At 44.9% G+C, this 15,700-nt stretch overlaps 1 long non-coding RNA gene across 1 annotated transcript; it reads right to left on the bottom strand.

Annotated features, from left to right (window-relative positions):
* Positions 1-2,951: 2,951 nt before the first annotated feature.
* On the bottom strand, positions 2,952-11,680 carry LOC121139342. Its single transcript, XR_005876279.1, has 3 exons — positions 11,561-11,680; positions 11,348-11,408; positions 2,952-3,058 (listed from the first exon to the last, which is right to left on the bottom strand). It is a non-coding gene; the product is annotated as an uncharacterized LOC121139342 (long non-coding RNA).
* Between the last annotated feature and the right edge of the window lie 4,020 nt (positions 11,681-15,700).

Here is a 15,700-nt window from a genome sequence, read left to right as displayed (position 1 = left end):
TTGAGATGGGGTTTCTCTGTAGCTTTAGAGCCTGCCCTAGAACTCACTCTGTAGACCAGGCTGACCTCAAACTCACAGAGATCCACCTGCCTCTGCCTCCCAAGTGCTGGGATTAAAGGTGTGCACCACCACCACTGGGTCCACCAAATACTTGCTAAAGAGTGTTGGGGAGAGATAGGCACAATGATTAGCAGATGAAGTTGCCTTTTCACGGTCATACCCTCATTTGTTTGTGTGTGTGTTTGTTTTTGGGATCAGGTCTCACTATGTAGCTCTGGCTGTTCACTATGTAGAACAGGTTAGCCTCAAACTCAGAGAGATCTGCCTCCCTTTAATGCAATCATGGCTTTGACTCTCTGAATTCTCAGGCTTCAAAAGTGTGTCAGACACCCTCCAGTTGTAACTTCTGTGGAAAATTACCCAGAATGGAAAGCTTGATGTAGAATACTCCATACACATCATTAGGACGCTTATCTCTCCCCTGCAACAACCTTGACAGTCACTCTATTCCAAGAAGTTCACTGAACAGAATGTCAAAAAATTTTTTTAATTTATTTGATGTGGGATGTCCTTCTGTATGCTGCAAATATGCGTTGCTTTTATTGTTTGATGAATAAAGATGATTTGGCCAATGGCCCAACAGAATATGGCTAGGTGGGAAATCCTAACAGAGATAGAGAAAGAAGGTGGAGTCAGGAAGATGTCATGTAGCCACTGGGAAAGCAAGAGGTGAGGTAACAAGCCACCAGCTTCGTGGAAAAATATAAAATAATAGAAATGGGTTATTTGTGAGTGCTAGTTAGTAATATGCCTGAGCCATTGACCAAACAATTATAATTAATACTAAGCCGTAGAGCAGTTATTTGAGAACTGGCAGGGAGGACAAAAAAGCGACTGAGGAGACCGGCAGAAGAGACACAGGTCCAATGGGACCAGGTGGGACAGAGAAAAGTATCCAACTGCAGTTATTGGTGTGTGTGTGTGTGTGTGTGTTCTTCTCACCTTTGAGTTCATGTGGAGATCAGAACAACTTTGTGGAGACATTGTGCTCCTTCAACTTTTTTGTGGGTCCCAGGGATCTACTTCAGGCCGCCAGGACTGATACAGCAAGCTGAGTCATAGTACTAACCCCAGACCTTCCAACTGTGCAGTGGACTTAGTCACATACTTTTGAAAAAGGAAGCGAGGTGATTATCTAGTGTTTCTCAGCAGGATGGGCAGTGTTGCTCGCTCCTGGCTGAGCAGAGCGTTCCCCCCCTCTTCTAGTCTTTGTCACATCCGTCTTCACTGGCACTCTGTCTGGCCTCTGTGGTATACTCCCTTGTTAAGGAGCCACGGCTGCCTCACTTCCGAAGGAGATCCAGGGAGTAGAAAGGTTGTGGGTATTCACCTAAGACCCACAGCAGACTGGCATTGCTTTCAGCATTAGAACTTCGGGTCTCCCAGATGCTTGGAGCTTGTTGACAGTTCCAAAGATGGGATAGAGGAACAGAAGTAGGAGACCAACTCAGGGGCGGCGGAAGTGTGAGGAGCAGAGGAAGCCCTGAGTGAATGTGTGTCACTGATATGAGCATGGCCATATCATGGACCCCAATGTCTCAGATCCATGGGAATGGCGAAGCGTTCCCTTGGCCCAAGTATGAGTGTTGGACTGAACAATCGGCCTTTAGCTAAGACCTATGTATAGGACATGTAGACCACAGCTTCCTCTTCATGGATATTAGCCTGAGACTGCTCCTCTACAGGCACCTCCCATGCTTCCTCCTTGTCCTGGACACAATAAACAGGATGGGTTGCCTAGTAGGTACCCTTCATCAGAGTGACCAAAGCCAAGCTCGTCTGTATGTGTCTGCTGTTTCTTCATTCCTGCATCACCCTGGCTAGGCTTCGAAGGGGGAGCAGACTTCCTCTTACTTCAGGTCTCACAGATGTAGTCTCAGGACTACTCTGGGATTGGTCACTGTGCCACACAGTCCAGGGGCTCACTGTCACTGGGGGCCTGGCTGTCTTCTGGCCTCATTACTGTCTGCTTTGTTTCCTTCGGCGCCCTTTCCGTTTCCCCCCTGCTCCTGCGGCCTTTGATCGTCTTATATTCACACACACACAGCGCAGACAGGACGGTAAAATACTGCTGGTCAATGTATCGCTTCTGGAGCAAGGTCTTTCCGTCAGGCTCCCCTGCAGATGACAGGGGAGTCAAAGGATGCTTTGGATGAGGGCCGATAGCTTGTCTCTCCAGTAGGGGGCAGCATAGCTCACTGGCATCTTGAGTGTCCGCGGCCTCAGTGCAGGCCCTGAGGTCAGAGGATGTGAGTTCAGAGCCACCGCTGCATACAGGCCTTTGTGTAACTTCAGCTGTTTACCTCTGTTTCTGATTTGAAAATCAATATGAATAATGTAGACTTCAAGAGATGTGTGTGTGTCGGTAAGAAAGGGCATCAAATGAGGAGGCATTTTAAAGGACTTAGCAGCGAGCCCTGGCTTGGCTCAAGAGGACTGAGGTCCTTGCTGCCACGCCTGAAGCTCTGAGTTCGATTTCAGGACCATATGGAGAAAGGACCGAACTGATTCCTGAGAGTTGTCCTCTGACTGTCATATGAGCGCTGTGCTACAAGTGTCTTCCTCCTACAAAGAAATGAACAGCTTTTTTTCCCCCCTCTTCAAGACAAGGTTTCTTTGTGTAAACAGTCCCAGCTGTTCTGGAGCTCACCCTGTAGACCAGGCTGGCCTCACAGAGCTCCATTTTCTTCTGCCTCCCCAGTGCTAGGATTAACGATGTGTGCTGCCACCACCCAGCCTAGGGAACAACTTTTTAGAGAATTTAACCTTTTGTAAACCTTTGATGAACGCTGCCCATTGCTTTTATTGCTATCATTACTAATAAGTAGGAGATGGTTGTTTTGTTGCCATTGAAGTAACAAGCTAGAGCTCCCCCTCAGTACCCACACTTGCCTGCTTCAGACTTTTCCACTCACAGCGAAGGCCATGGGAACATACACTCAGGAGGACAGGAAGAAGGGACAGAGGCTCTCAGTGTCCTGGTATGACCTGGAAGTTTCTGTGAAATCAATTACATTATATTCTGTTTCACATGCTACCTATACATTGCATAGGTTAGACAGCTTTTAAATATGATATGCTGTGACATAATCTCCAATAAGTATTTTAAATCATGTAACAATTCAAACGTTTAGTTTTGGCCCAACAAGACACTCTATGTTTCTCTTCTGGCACATGGCAGGACACACACACACACACACACACACACACACACACACACACACACACACACAGACCCTGCCCTGTGTTGTCCAGGGACACACCGTGTTCTCACACCTCAGCCTTTTCCATGTAATTCCTACTCCCCTTCTCCAGGCCATTCACCCTGATTGAGTCCTTTTAGTTTTGTTTGTGTGTGGTGCCAGGAATTGAACCCAGGGCCTTGAATGTGCTAGGCAAGAACCATACCACTGAGCCACAGGCTGAAGCCCACTCTGAGTACATCCCATTCTTCCTTCAGGACTCAAGTCTTTCCTCTGGGGGAAACTTCTTGGGACCCATGTGAGAGTTCCTTCTCTCATAAACTTCCTAACTTTCCCTGTTATACTTTACAGTACTTCTTGGATTAGTGGGCTGTCCCTTTTGGAAGATTTAATCCCATAAGGGTGGGAGCTATATGAAAACAAAAGAAACAAACAAAACCAAACAGCATTTGCTGACATTCAGTGGAGTCCACCGCCTTTTGCTGATTGGATGCAGCAAGGAAGGGTGAGTGTGGCTTATTCCACTTCCCAGCCACTCTGTGTCTAGAGAGATGGCAGAAGTAGCCACGAGGGCAGGGTATTTCCTGTTGCGTTAAGTCCTTTCTGATGAGCAGAACAGTCTCACTGTGGCACAGCACTGAGCTGCCTAGCATCCACCAATGTTACTGACCAGAGAAACTGATTGAGAGTTCTGCCGTACTTCCAAACAGAGGGGATGTCAACTGCTTAGACACGTGTGATAATGCAGCCTCCAATTCCACTGCTAATCTGTGGGGCGTTGCATTTAGGAAGACCTTTGATTGCAACTTGACTTAAGAGAGTGAAGACTCCGGTCCCAAATGTAAAGGGGCTATGGAGTCTCTGAGAAGAAATTAACAGCTCTGTACAAGGTACAGAGATGTAATGTCAAGTGGAGAGCAGAAGATACTGGAGCAGATGTCCCCCACCGTCCCTAGGAAGAGGCGGTGTGGCAGGAGCCAAGCCACTCTGCGCCACTCAAACCCATCGCCACACAGACGGAGGGTGCATGGCCAGCCAGCATTTAACAGCACAGGTCACTTCCTTGTGGAGTGACCCTGTAGTTCAGAGTGAAGATTTGATGTCCTAACTGAATTTCTCACTCACATGTGACCTTGGTTAAATTCCTACATAAACTATAGGTGGACTTTTCTTTCCCACCCGCCATTTCCCAAATAACTGACACGGAGACTTAATATGCATTATAAATGCTTGGCCCTTAGCTCAGGCTTGTTGCTAATTAGCGCTTACAACTTAACCCATTTCTCTTCATCTATGTGCTGCCCTGAGGCTTGTGGCAGTTATCTGACTGTAGAGTACACGGAAGGAAGCTGGGTTTGAGGAAGGATAAGTGAGGTGCTGGCCTGTTTCCCAGCCTTCCAGGGTCCTGGAGACAATCAGCACAGCAGGGAGTCTAGTCAAGCAGGAACTCCTTTATTTATTGTCCCACAATGGGGGGGGGGGTGAAGGGGTGAGGAGGGCAGGTGGGGGAGTGGAATGGAGCCTCTGTACCCTATGCTTTACCTAGTGAACACAAGCTGTTCATACAGTGACCTCATCTGGTTCTATCTAGGCAACCAATCATTTTTTTTGTAAACAACTCAGGACTCTCCCACCTGACTTCCCCTCAGTGCCATCTTTGACTGGCTTGTGTGTCCTTCATATGGCCTTCCCATGTTGTTTCTTCTGTGTCTGGCTGGAGACTCTCTCACTCCACCCTTCTTTCTAGTGTCCTTAGTCTGGTTCTCTAGCTTAACCTTTTCCTGTCCAGCTATTGGTCAGTCAGCTTCTTTACTAAACCAATCACAGCAACATATATTCACATAGTATAAAGGAGTATTCCACAATAAACCTCCATTTGTTTGCTTTTTATCTGCAAGATTGAGGTAAGGGGGGCTGGACAGATGGCTCAAAGGTTAAGAGCACTGACTGCTCTTCCAGAGGTCCTGAGTTCAATTCCCAGCAACCACATGGTGGCTCACAACCATCTATAATGAGATTTGGTGCCCTCTTCTGGCCTACATGGTGTACATGGAGGCAGGATGCTGTACATGTAATGAATAAATAAATCTTTAAAAAATTGAAGACAGTCCAGTATCTCCTTCATTGAGTTGCCAGATGCTTGGCATACTCTCAATAAACGTTTGCTGTTGTAGCTGAATGGCTGCTCACAAACCACAGCCTGTTTCCTCAGAATGTGTGCTTGCTTTTAAACTGGAGCAACAAACAGTGACAACGCTATTCTCACAGTGCAGCCTGTTCCTCTCTTCAAAATGTCTAGCAGGTGTGTCCAGCCTTTCGACATTGTGACACAATGCTGCCATCCATAACACAGCTTCTATATGCTTGCTCAAGAACTCTGTCATTCAGTTAAAAGACAATTATCTCCTGCTGCTCTCTGTAGGTTTAGGATTGTGTGCTGGGAGTGCTCCTACTTATCTTAGGGTGCATATGCTGTGACTTTGGCTATGTCAAGCTGCTCTTCCCAAACCAACATGGCAGACACCATCGATGTTGGGAGTCCCACCTCAGGAGGATTTGCTAACAGTTCCCATGATTTCCATTTCAAGAGAGAATTTATGGACGCTGGGACCCTGCACAGTGGTTGGAACTTTCTCATAAGCAGTGGCATTTATCCTAAAATGGAAATAATTATAAACCACTTGTTTTAAAGAAAGAAAACTATGACAGTTGCTTATTTATTAAGCTATGTCTTACATAAATCATAACTTTTTCGAATTCATTTTTCTTTGTGAGTGAATTTGTGTCCTCCATATCCTTGCAGGCTTCCTGACACGTACACTAGTATTTCCTGATGAACCACAAATACTCTTTCACATATTCTCTGAATAGCACTACGGAAATGGAAACAAACAAGAGCCATGCTCAGAAAACTTCAGTTCTTCAGATTTAAAAAAAAATGCGTGGTGAGATAAATTAAACAGCCTTTGTCTTATTTTGTTTTGTTTGTTTTGTTTTCAACTGTCCAGCGAGGTATAGAATATGTTATGATTATTTATAAGTGGGTTTCAACATAGTGAATAATTCAATCCACTTTCTATGTTTAGTGACTTATAAATTAAATGAAGAAAACTCATGTTAAGAACTGCTGGGTGGGAAACAGGAGTCATTTTAGTTGGGAGAGAAATATAAAGAGAGTATACATATACCCAGTTTTTAGCTTTGCCATTATTGTATCTATTCCCCATTTTATGTTTTTATCTGTATTATTTGCCTCTTGTCCTATAATGGCTTAGAGTTATTTATGTGGAGTTCAGAGGGTTGTGAACTGCTCTGTGGGTGCTGTGAATTGAACCCGGGTCTTCCACGGGAACCAGTGTTCTTAAACACTGAGCCACCTCCCCAGCTCATAAAACTTCTTTTAAATCTATGTACATGCGCTGTTTGTGCCTACATGTCTGTTTGCACATCACATGTTTCCAGTGTTTACAGAGGCCAGAGGGGTACATAAAATCCTGGGTGTCTGGGCCATCCAATATGAGTGCTGGGAACCAAATCCAGGTCTTAACTGATGGCCCACCTATGTGTCCCTTTTCTAACTTCTAATGTCAGTCTTTTAGATATTTACACTCCCAGCCTGGCATGGTGGCACACACCTTTAATACCAGCACTAGGAGGCAAGGTTAGGCAGATCTCTGTGAGTTTGAGGACAGCCTGGTCTACATAGTGAGTTCCAGGACAGCCAGAGCTACATAGTGAGACCCTGTCTCAAAACAAGAAAAGAAAGAAAAGAAAAGAACAAGAAAGGTACAGTTTCTATTGTAAAAATCAAAATCAATGAATCATAAAACTAAAAGTTATGAAAAGACCATGACATCTCTATCTGGTAAGTTAATAACAATTTTTTAAAACAAGTTTTAACAGAGGCACCATATGGATGTATAAAGCCGCTCCAAGAAGCCATCCGTTTACATAAAATGTAATGATTTTCCTTAAGTGAAAACCCCAGTGCTGGGGGTGAGCTGCCCCCATGTGTTGTTGCCGGTGAGGAAGGCGTCTGATGCCCCTGGAACAATGTAGGCAACTGGCATCCCAGTTGGCTGACAGCAGACCCAGATGGGAAAGCCCTGTTGCTGAAGCCACTGTGTGCTCTGCTTGTAGAGTGTAGTATCAGGTAGGAACCCAGATGGAAGCCTCCTTCCTGCTCGCTCCCTTTCATAGTCCTGTGCTGGGTGGCTGGGGAAGAGCTATCATCAACAGTGGTACTCAACTGTGAACGCTGTCTGCTACACCATTTCCCTGCTGGGCCAGGTGCCAGGCTCCCCAGTGCAGGAGTAGGGGGTCGTGTTGATGGTACCTAACTGCTTTCTGATGGGATGCCAGGCTCTCCACAGGAAAGAATGCCCTTCTGGTACTGTGAATCTGACTACGGGGATCATAAACCATAGTGGGGGGAATTACTGCTGCTGTCCTGCTAAGTGGACATGATGTGCCTGTCCAAATGACTTCTGAATATCACAGATTAGTGCTGACATCAGTTTGGGTCAGAAACAAACAAACAAAAAAATCTTCTTTTTACAGGTCATTGGGCTGTGAACACATTATTGTTGGGTGCTTGGCTTTAAGATGGTTGTCCGTGTCATCTCTTCCAAGGCGTAGGGATGGTGTAGAAGAGGGGTAGGAAGAATGGGAGAGCTGGAGGAAGGGGTGGAGTGCTGTGGATAGTGTACTCTTGAACTCACACAACGCTGGGCTCATTACCATCCTGTCATGGGGTGGGGAGAAGCTCAGCAAGCCCCATACCTCCCCAAGGGTCCATTGGCAGTCAATGGTCTTCTATAGATAGATATTTCTTTCTATAACAGTGGTATAGCCACTGCTAAGGTGTGGTGTTAGTTACCAAGGCAACCTGGAGAAGGGAGAGATTATTTGGGTTTGTGGTTCCAGGGAGATAAGAGTCTGTCATCTTTTCCACAGAAAGCATGGCGGCAGGCAGGCATGGTGGCTGAAGCAGAAAACTGAGAGAGTATGCTGAGAGTGATGAGAGTCTTTGAAAAGTCAAACTCCTCCCCTCTAGCAAGGCCATACCTCCCAAAAAGGACCACCAGCTGGGGACCAAGTGTTCAGATGCTCAAGACTATGGGGAACATTTCTCATTCCAACTACTGTAGGTGCCCATGCCCTCGCCCCAAGTCTCTGCAAATGAAATTCTTTGGGTTACCAAAGAGGAGGAGAATATGAAAGGAGAGGAGGGGTTAGCTAGGAAGAGGAAAAGGATCAAAGGGAAGGGACAAGAGAAGGAGACTATGACCAAAATACATCAAATACCTGTATGAAAATATCATAATGAAACCTAGTATTATATGTAACTAATATGTACTGATAAGAAATGTTTATCAAAAGTATCAGTTTAATATCATCCCACAATCTTAAAAAAATGGGAGAGAGCGATTTCTCCTTTCTCCTTTATGTAGGTTCCATAAATTTGGGTCTTAGGTTTGTGGAGCAAGTGCCTTTACCATAAATTCTGAGATGTAGAATTTTGTTGCCCTTACATATTTAATGCTTTTTTTCATTTTCATTATAACTTTTTATTTTCTATATTTACATGTTTCTTTTTTTCTTGCTTTTACTAATACTCAATTAATAAAGTCAAATTAATACATTTAAATGGATCTAGATGATTACATTTCCCCATACTTTAATACCATCTAGATAACTATTTTACTTCCCTTACACACCCTAAACCACATCTGATTCTCTAGAGCTTCCAACTCCTAAAATAGTAGAACTCAGACTACAAAGGTGTACTTATTATTTTTAAAGGTGTATTTTTAGTTTTATTATGCATATAGGTTTGTCTGTCTGTGTGCATGCAGTACCTGAACCGACCTCAAGAGGGATTAGGCCCCCTGGAGATGGAGTTACAGGTGGCTGTGAGCTGCCCAGTGTGGGTGATGGGAACCAAACTTCAGTCTTCTGCTGGAGCTCATAACTGCTGACCTGCCTCTCCAGTCTGTGACTTACTAGTTTAAAAGCATCACTATTAAAGCCGTACATTTATGCACATGAAAAATGAAAGCACAGTTGCCTTTTGAAGCCAACGGAGGTGACTGCCACAATAGGTTCCACCGAACAGCGTCAAAATTAACTAAGGGGAAAAAATTACCTAAGAATTTATTAGAAAAGTAGACTTCCAGGCCGGTTAGAAGCCTCCTAATGTAAGAATGTTTAGTTTTAGCAAGTTCCCCAGATAGAGTGTCCTCACACCTGAAGCTGGGGAGACACTACCATCAAATACTAGGCACTATAATTATAAGTGTGGAGAAAGCAACACGGTGACAACTCAAGCTGTTGTCAAACTCAAAATCCCAGGACAGGGCCTTCAAAGACCAAAGAGGAGCCACTGAAGTGAGTTCTGAGCTCAGACCTCATCTAGAGTCCAGGCAGGTTTTTCCAGTGAAAAGCTATCAGTGACACGTGTTATAAATTCCTACTTTAAGACCTGGCGGGTCCTAGGGGATTCTGGACACAATCCTGGGGCTGCCATGCCACACCCTATGCTCTGTTCTTTTTAGAGGGAGTGGGCTTGGATCTAGGGGTCTGCCTCATGCATCCCAACAGTGCTCCATTGCTGAGCTACACTCTCATCCCCCTCTGACAGTTCCAACGTGTCTCAGCAAGGTACATTGCAGACATAAAAGAGCTGGCGATAGGTGGCAGCAGGGAAAACCAGGCTAGAGGCAGGCCTAACAGAAGGCTGTGCCTGGCATCCTCCAGGAAGCCAAGCCGAGGGTTCCAGACAGTCCCCAGAGGGGAATCCCGCTTCCTCACCCCCAGCCCTTGAAAATGCACAGCAAGGAAGGGGAGTGGAGCAGGACTGAGGCTCGCTTGTCTGAGGCTACAGCATCTGCTTGGCAGAGTCAGCTAGACACATTTCCTGTGTCGAGAGTGTGTGCTAGCTGCTGCCCAAGGGGAATCCTGTCAGTCACACGCTCGCTCGCTCTGGTGCTTCAGGTTCAGCTGCTCTCATCAGTACAGAAGCAGTCACATGACGAGAAGTGGTGATTGCGGGTAGCAAACAGGCACTCTCCGTGGAGTAGTATTTCTGTCATAACCGTGCACCTGGCTGACTCTGTTGGGAAAGTTTAGCCAAATATCCTGTATTTTTTCTGGACCTGAGATGGCTTAACCCTTGAGCAGGGTTACTTCTGAGATGATCAGCTTTCTAAGCCATAATCACAGTCGAGATCTCCTTACTTAAGGCGCCACACCTGGAGTTCTAGCTTTCCTTTAGAATAGTTCTATGCCATGTATTAAACAATAGAGTGCTGTTGTCCGGACTCCAGGCAAGAGTGTGGGGGCTCCTCCAGCTTTTTTGGAAGCACTCAAACTTTCATTTCTTGCCTTGACTGCTCTTAGGAATCCAAGAGGAAACACTCCTGGAAAATAGTGGGGAGACTTTACTGACTTCCAACGACTGCGCGACCCCAAAGACAGACACAGACTCGGGAGTATGCTACCATTGTTAGAACTTTGCTTAGCTTTTCCCTACCGAACTTCCTCCGGCCTCAGGGTCGGTACCTGCAGCATCAGGCTAACAATGGGAATTCCTTCTCAAGGTTGCTCTGAGGGTTAAATGGGGCAGTGCACATGGAAGAGTTAGGCACATGGTAAGCGCTTGGTTGTTAGAAACCATGTTTACAAATACATTTACATTGAATATAGATAGGGGTTGGAGAGTTGGCTCAGTGGGTAAAGCGCTTGCCTTGCAAGTGTAGGGACTTGAGTTCAAATCCCCAGAATCTACAGAAAGGCCAGAGGTGGAAGCGCACATCTGTCATTCCACCGCTGACATGCAGAGTCCAAGGAACCAGGTGGAAAGCAGGGACCAACACTTGATGCTGCCCTCTGACCACCGGACATGTGCCATGGCGCATAGCCAGCATTCACACATGTACATGGCCACGCCATGAACGCATATACACACATCAAACACACAAAATATTATAAGCAGCATAGAATTGCACAATAAACCTTATTTTGCTACACAGGTTACCTCGCCTTGAAGCTGATTTTTCTTGTACTAAAAAAAAAAAAGTTACCTTTCTGGGTTTGATTGTGGAAATCTCAGCCCATCAGTTTTCTCTACCTGAACTCACTGACCTCGGAAGAAAGCAAAGAGAACATGGTTAATTTCAGTCATTGCCTTTTCTTTTCTTTTCTTTTTTAAAAAATCTTTGAACAGAAGTAGGACTTATAATCCAGGCATTCAGCTTTGTCCTTGTCAATCACCTTTTCTTCCTAATTAAATTTACCTGGAGTTCGTTTTAAAGAAAATAATTTGTTCAGCCAAAAGTGGTTGCATATTTATACTGCAATTAGTTAAGAACCCCGCCAGTGAGGCCCTCCCCCTGAGACTCAGCAAAGAAAGAAAAATGCCACTGAAGCCTCAAGATTTCAGAGCAATTAAGCCCTGCAGTGCAGGTGTGTGAAACACCTGCTTCTCTCCTGCCCCTGCCGGCCTGTCCTGGCCACCCCTCATCAGCTGGTGAAAATAATTAACTTACCCTATTAGGAGAAAAGCCTAGAACTGCTAAGGGCAACAAGTCTGCTTTTCTCTTCTTTCTCAGATTAAGTGAGAAAAATAAAAAGGTTCCTGGGTGGTCTACAAACAGGTCAGGGGGGAAAAGTTTTCTTTAACCAAAAAAAAAAAAAAAAAGGAGTGTGTGTGTGTGGAGGGGGAGACACGACCTTGTCCCCTGTTAGGGAATGCGGCAGCTAGCTTAGTTCACAATTCTGTTTTCTTTGTGACAGCAATTGCTCAGGGGAGTGAAAACCCCCATGTTAAAGATGTTTCTGTTCATAAACAAAGCATTTGGGCGGGGTGACTTTGCTGAACCTGTCTTTTGTGAATGCTTGAAAATTGACTTGAAATCTCAGTAGCAGCGTCCCTCAAAAGGGTATGGCGGGGAAATTTTTAAATGAATACGATCTAGTTATAGTTCATGGAGAAATTGTTTTTAGAAACATTTCATGTGTCAGTCTGATGAATTTTAGCCTTTCCGGAGCACACTTGTTTCTCCAGGTCCCGCTAACGCCCCTGCTGGCACTCTCCACAGGACAGCAGAAGGGTGGGGGCAGCGGCTGAGAGATTACTTCACCAGCTCTTCCCACTGAGGTCACAAATGTGAAAATCTCCAAGCTGTTTAATGGGTACATTTGTTTTGAAAGACATAAGGTTGGCAGAGGCCAGAAACTGCTGAAGTCACAAAGTGGTTCCCTTTTAAGCAAGTAATTGGGGAGCACCAAACTCTTAGAATATCACTTCCTGTCCTATACGTGTGTGTGTGTGTGTGTGTGTGTGTGAGTGTGGTGTATGTGAGCGTGTGTATGTGTGTGAGTGTGTGTGTGCATGTGTGTAGGGGAGAGTGCATTGAGAGTGTGTGTATGTATGAGTGATTGTGTGTGGGGGGAAGTGTATGTGAGTGTGCCTGTATACGTGTGTGTATGTATGCGTGTGAGTGTTCATGCAGGACAGAGGCTATGCCTCAGGTGTCTTCCTCTGCTAATTTCTATCTCATGTTTGAGACAGTTTCCCTGAGACCGGATCTCACCTCGCCCCTGCTTGACCACACAACCACACCAGTGTTGGGGTAACAGACACACCACCTGCCCCAGCTTTTTCTGGGCGCTGGGGATCAGAACTCAAGTCTTCATGATTCTTTGGCACCTTTACCCACGGGATCATTCTCACCGCACAGACTCTTTTCTTTTATAAAGGTAATTTGAAGTCACTGGTCCAGTAAGACTCTGAACTTGAACAAAAGCTTTGCCACAGTGATCTCGGAACATAGATTGCAGGAGGCCAACTGCACACCATCAATTCTACTTGTAAATCTGACCCATGGTTTCCTTACAGTGCCTGATGGTGTTAAAAGGCATCCTTCCATTTGAGGTTAGGTGGGTTTCATAACTGGGAGAGATAAGCCCACTAACTTATACATAGAGGTAGTCACATTGAGGGACCAAGAACAGCTCTGAAGATAGAGAACGGCTCCGAGGGCATTAGCATATAAACAAATGGTTAAATTGGGACTCCCCACGTGTGTGTGAGTGAACACACACACACACACACACACACACACACACACCACACACACACACATCTCCACTTCAGGCTTGCTGATGCCAGGTCTAGAACTATTTCCATGACCTGGACCACAGAGTTTGTCTCTGGGAAAGCATGGTCACAATCCAGGGCTAAGGGCTGTGGTCTTCCTCTGATAGGAACATTGAAGGGCGGCATTATTTCTAATTGGCCAGCAGGTGGCAGAGCAATCCTTGTTCCCAAATCCACTCGCAGGTTTTCAAGTTAACTTCAAAAGTAACTGCTGAAAATTCCAATCAGGACAAATAAATTTTGCAGCCAATGTTCCATTAAAATATCTCTAATCATAATACTTAATATAAAGTCAACTCAATTATGACTATACCTTACTGACTTTTTTTTCTCCTTTAGCAATCCAATACAGCTGTAAAATTTTGGGTTTTGTTTTTGTTTTCAAATTCCATTTCCTTCTCAGGGTGCTAGTTAGTTGGAAAGAAATGCTGGTCCTTTACTACAATTCGTTTTGCATTAAATGGTCTGTCTCTGAGAGCTGGCTGTGGCAGACTAGGTCCAGGAACATCTTTTAGAATGATATTGAGCCCGGTGGTGGTGGTGGTAATGGTGGTGGCTGCAGCGGTGGGCGGCACAGGTCTTTAACCTGAGTACTTGAGTGGCACATGCCTTTAACCCCAGTACTTGGGAGGCAGAGGCAGGTGGATCCCATAAGTTCGAGGCCAGCCTGGTCAACACAGTAGTAGTCAGGACAGCCAGGGTTGCACAGAGAAAACCTGTTCCAAAAAAAGCAAAAGCAAAAGAGAGAGGGAGAAAGGGAGGAAGAGAGGAAGAAAGAAAGATGGATGAGGAGGATTGTGAAGTGTGATTTTCCTGGCTCCTCCCAGCCTGGCGCTCTGGGGAGCAAACTTGTACGATCTGCTCCAAGGTCTGGCCACCAAGCAGCTAGGAAGGTAAACTGAGAAAGCACCTTCACAGAGGCCTCCTCCATGTTGGCTTTTTTTTTTTTTTTTTTTTTTTTTTTTGTGGTACCTCAGTGTGGTGGCTCTTAAACCTCAGTGTTCCCAAGCACTTTTGTCTGGTGCTTTCTTTATCTGCTGTCATGCTTTCCGGGTATGGTGGCAGGCACCACGGGTTATTAAAAGGGTTCCCTAGCCAAGCATTTGTAGACATGTCTAACTTTACATATGAGTGCTGTCGACATACAGATATTCTCCTTTCCATATGTATATGCATACATAGTCTTTGCATATACATCTATGTGAGGGTTGAATCTTATCACAATGAATTTCATTGTATTAGGCAACTCTATTATTTTAGGATTCTGCTGTCTCAGATATATTGTAACTAAATGAAAGGAACTGGGTTTTAAGAGGTAAGACCTAAATGTACCGTCTGTTTCCTATCACTTATAACTTAGGGAAGAAGGATTCTTTAAAATCTGAAATTCAACCCTATGATACCTGCCATATGTTTGTAGGTATTCAAGAATCCATTCATGAACTGGAAACACATTGAAAGCTTGTGTTAAAATGTACTTATAGATGCTTGCTTTAAAAAAAAAAAGACTTCAAGAAGACTCACAGACAGTCCACAAGTTACAAATATATTACAGAGTTACATATTTAAACACATTTATCTCCCAAGGTTTACTTAAAAAGGTATTAATAATTGATGCTTCTAGAATTACATAATATCTCTGTGTGACCAACTAAGCTGACAAAGGTTAGTAAAATAAAATCAGTTATTTGCTTGTGTCTTTTCTCTGGTTCATCTGAGCCTTCAGGCAAACCATGGGGTGTATTTAGCACAGCTCAGATCATGTCAAAACACTGTTCCTTCCCAAGTGAATGTAGGGAACCAAACAGTGTGTGCGCATCTACCAGGAACTGAAGAAGTACGGTAGTTTTAGAAGTCATTTACGGGACTGGAGAGACGGCTCAGTAGTTAAGAGCCTTTATGGCTCTTGCAGAGGACTGGGGCTCAGTTCCCAGCACCTACACAGTGGTTCATAATCACCAGTAACTCCAGTTCCAGAGGTCCAGTGCCTTCCTCCAGCCTGCAAGAGCACCAGGCACCCATGCAGTGCATTTACATAAAGCAGGAAAAACCTTATACCATGGGGAAACTGGGCACATAAAATATGTACATGGCTATGGAATTGACAAATTCAAGGGAAAATATGACTCCTAGTTTTAAAGATTTAACTTTTATGGTATAAGGTATACTTTTCCAACATTCCGTGACTCTTCATTGCTTGAGAGGAGAAGTGGAAGTTTTTCTCTTGTTTCATCGACAAAGCCGGTCTCACACTGACAGATCGGGCGCCTTTCCA

Source organism: Mesocricetus auratus, unplaced genomic scaffold (genome assembly GCF_017639785.1).
Source record: "Mesocricetus auratus isolate SY011 unplaced genomic scaffold, BCM_Maur_2.0 Super-Scaffold_15014, whole genome shotgun sequence".
Lineage (NCBI taxonomy): Eukaryota > Metazoa > Chordata > Mammalia > Rodentia > Cricetidae > Mesocricetus > Mesocricetus auratus.
This window is presented reverse-complemented; position numbering and strand designations above follow the sequence as displayed.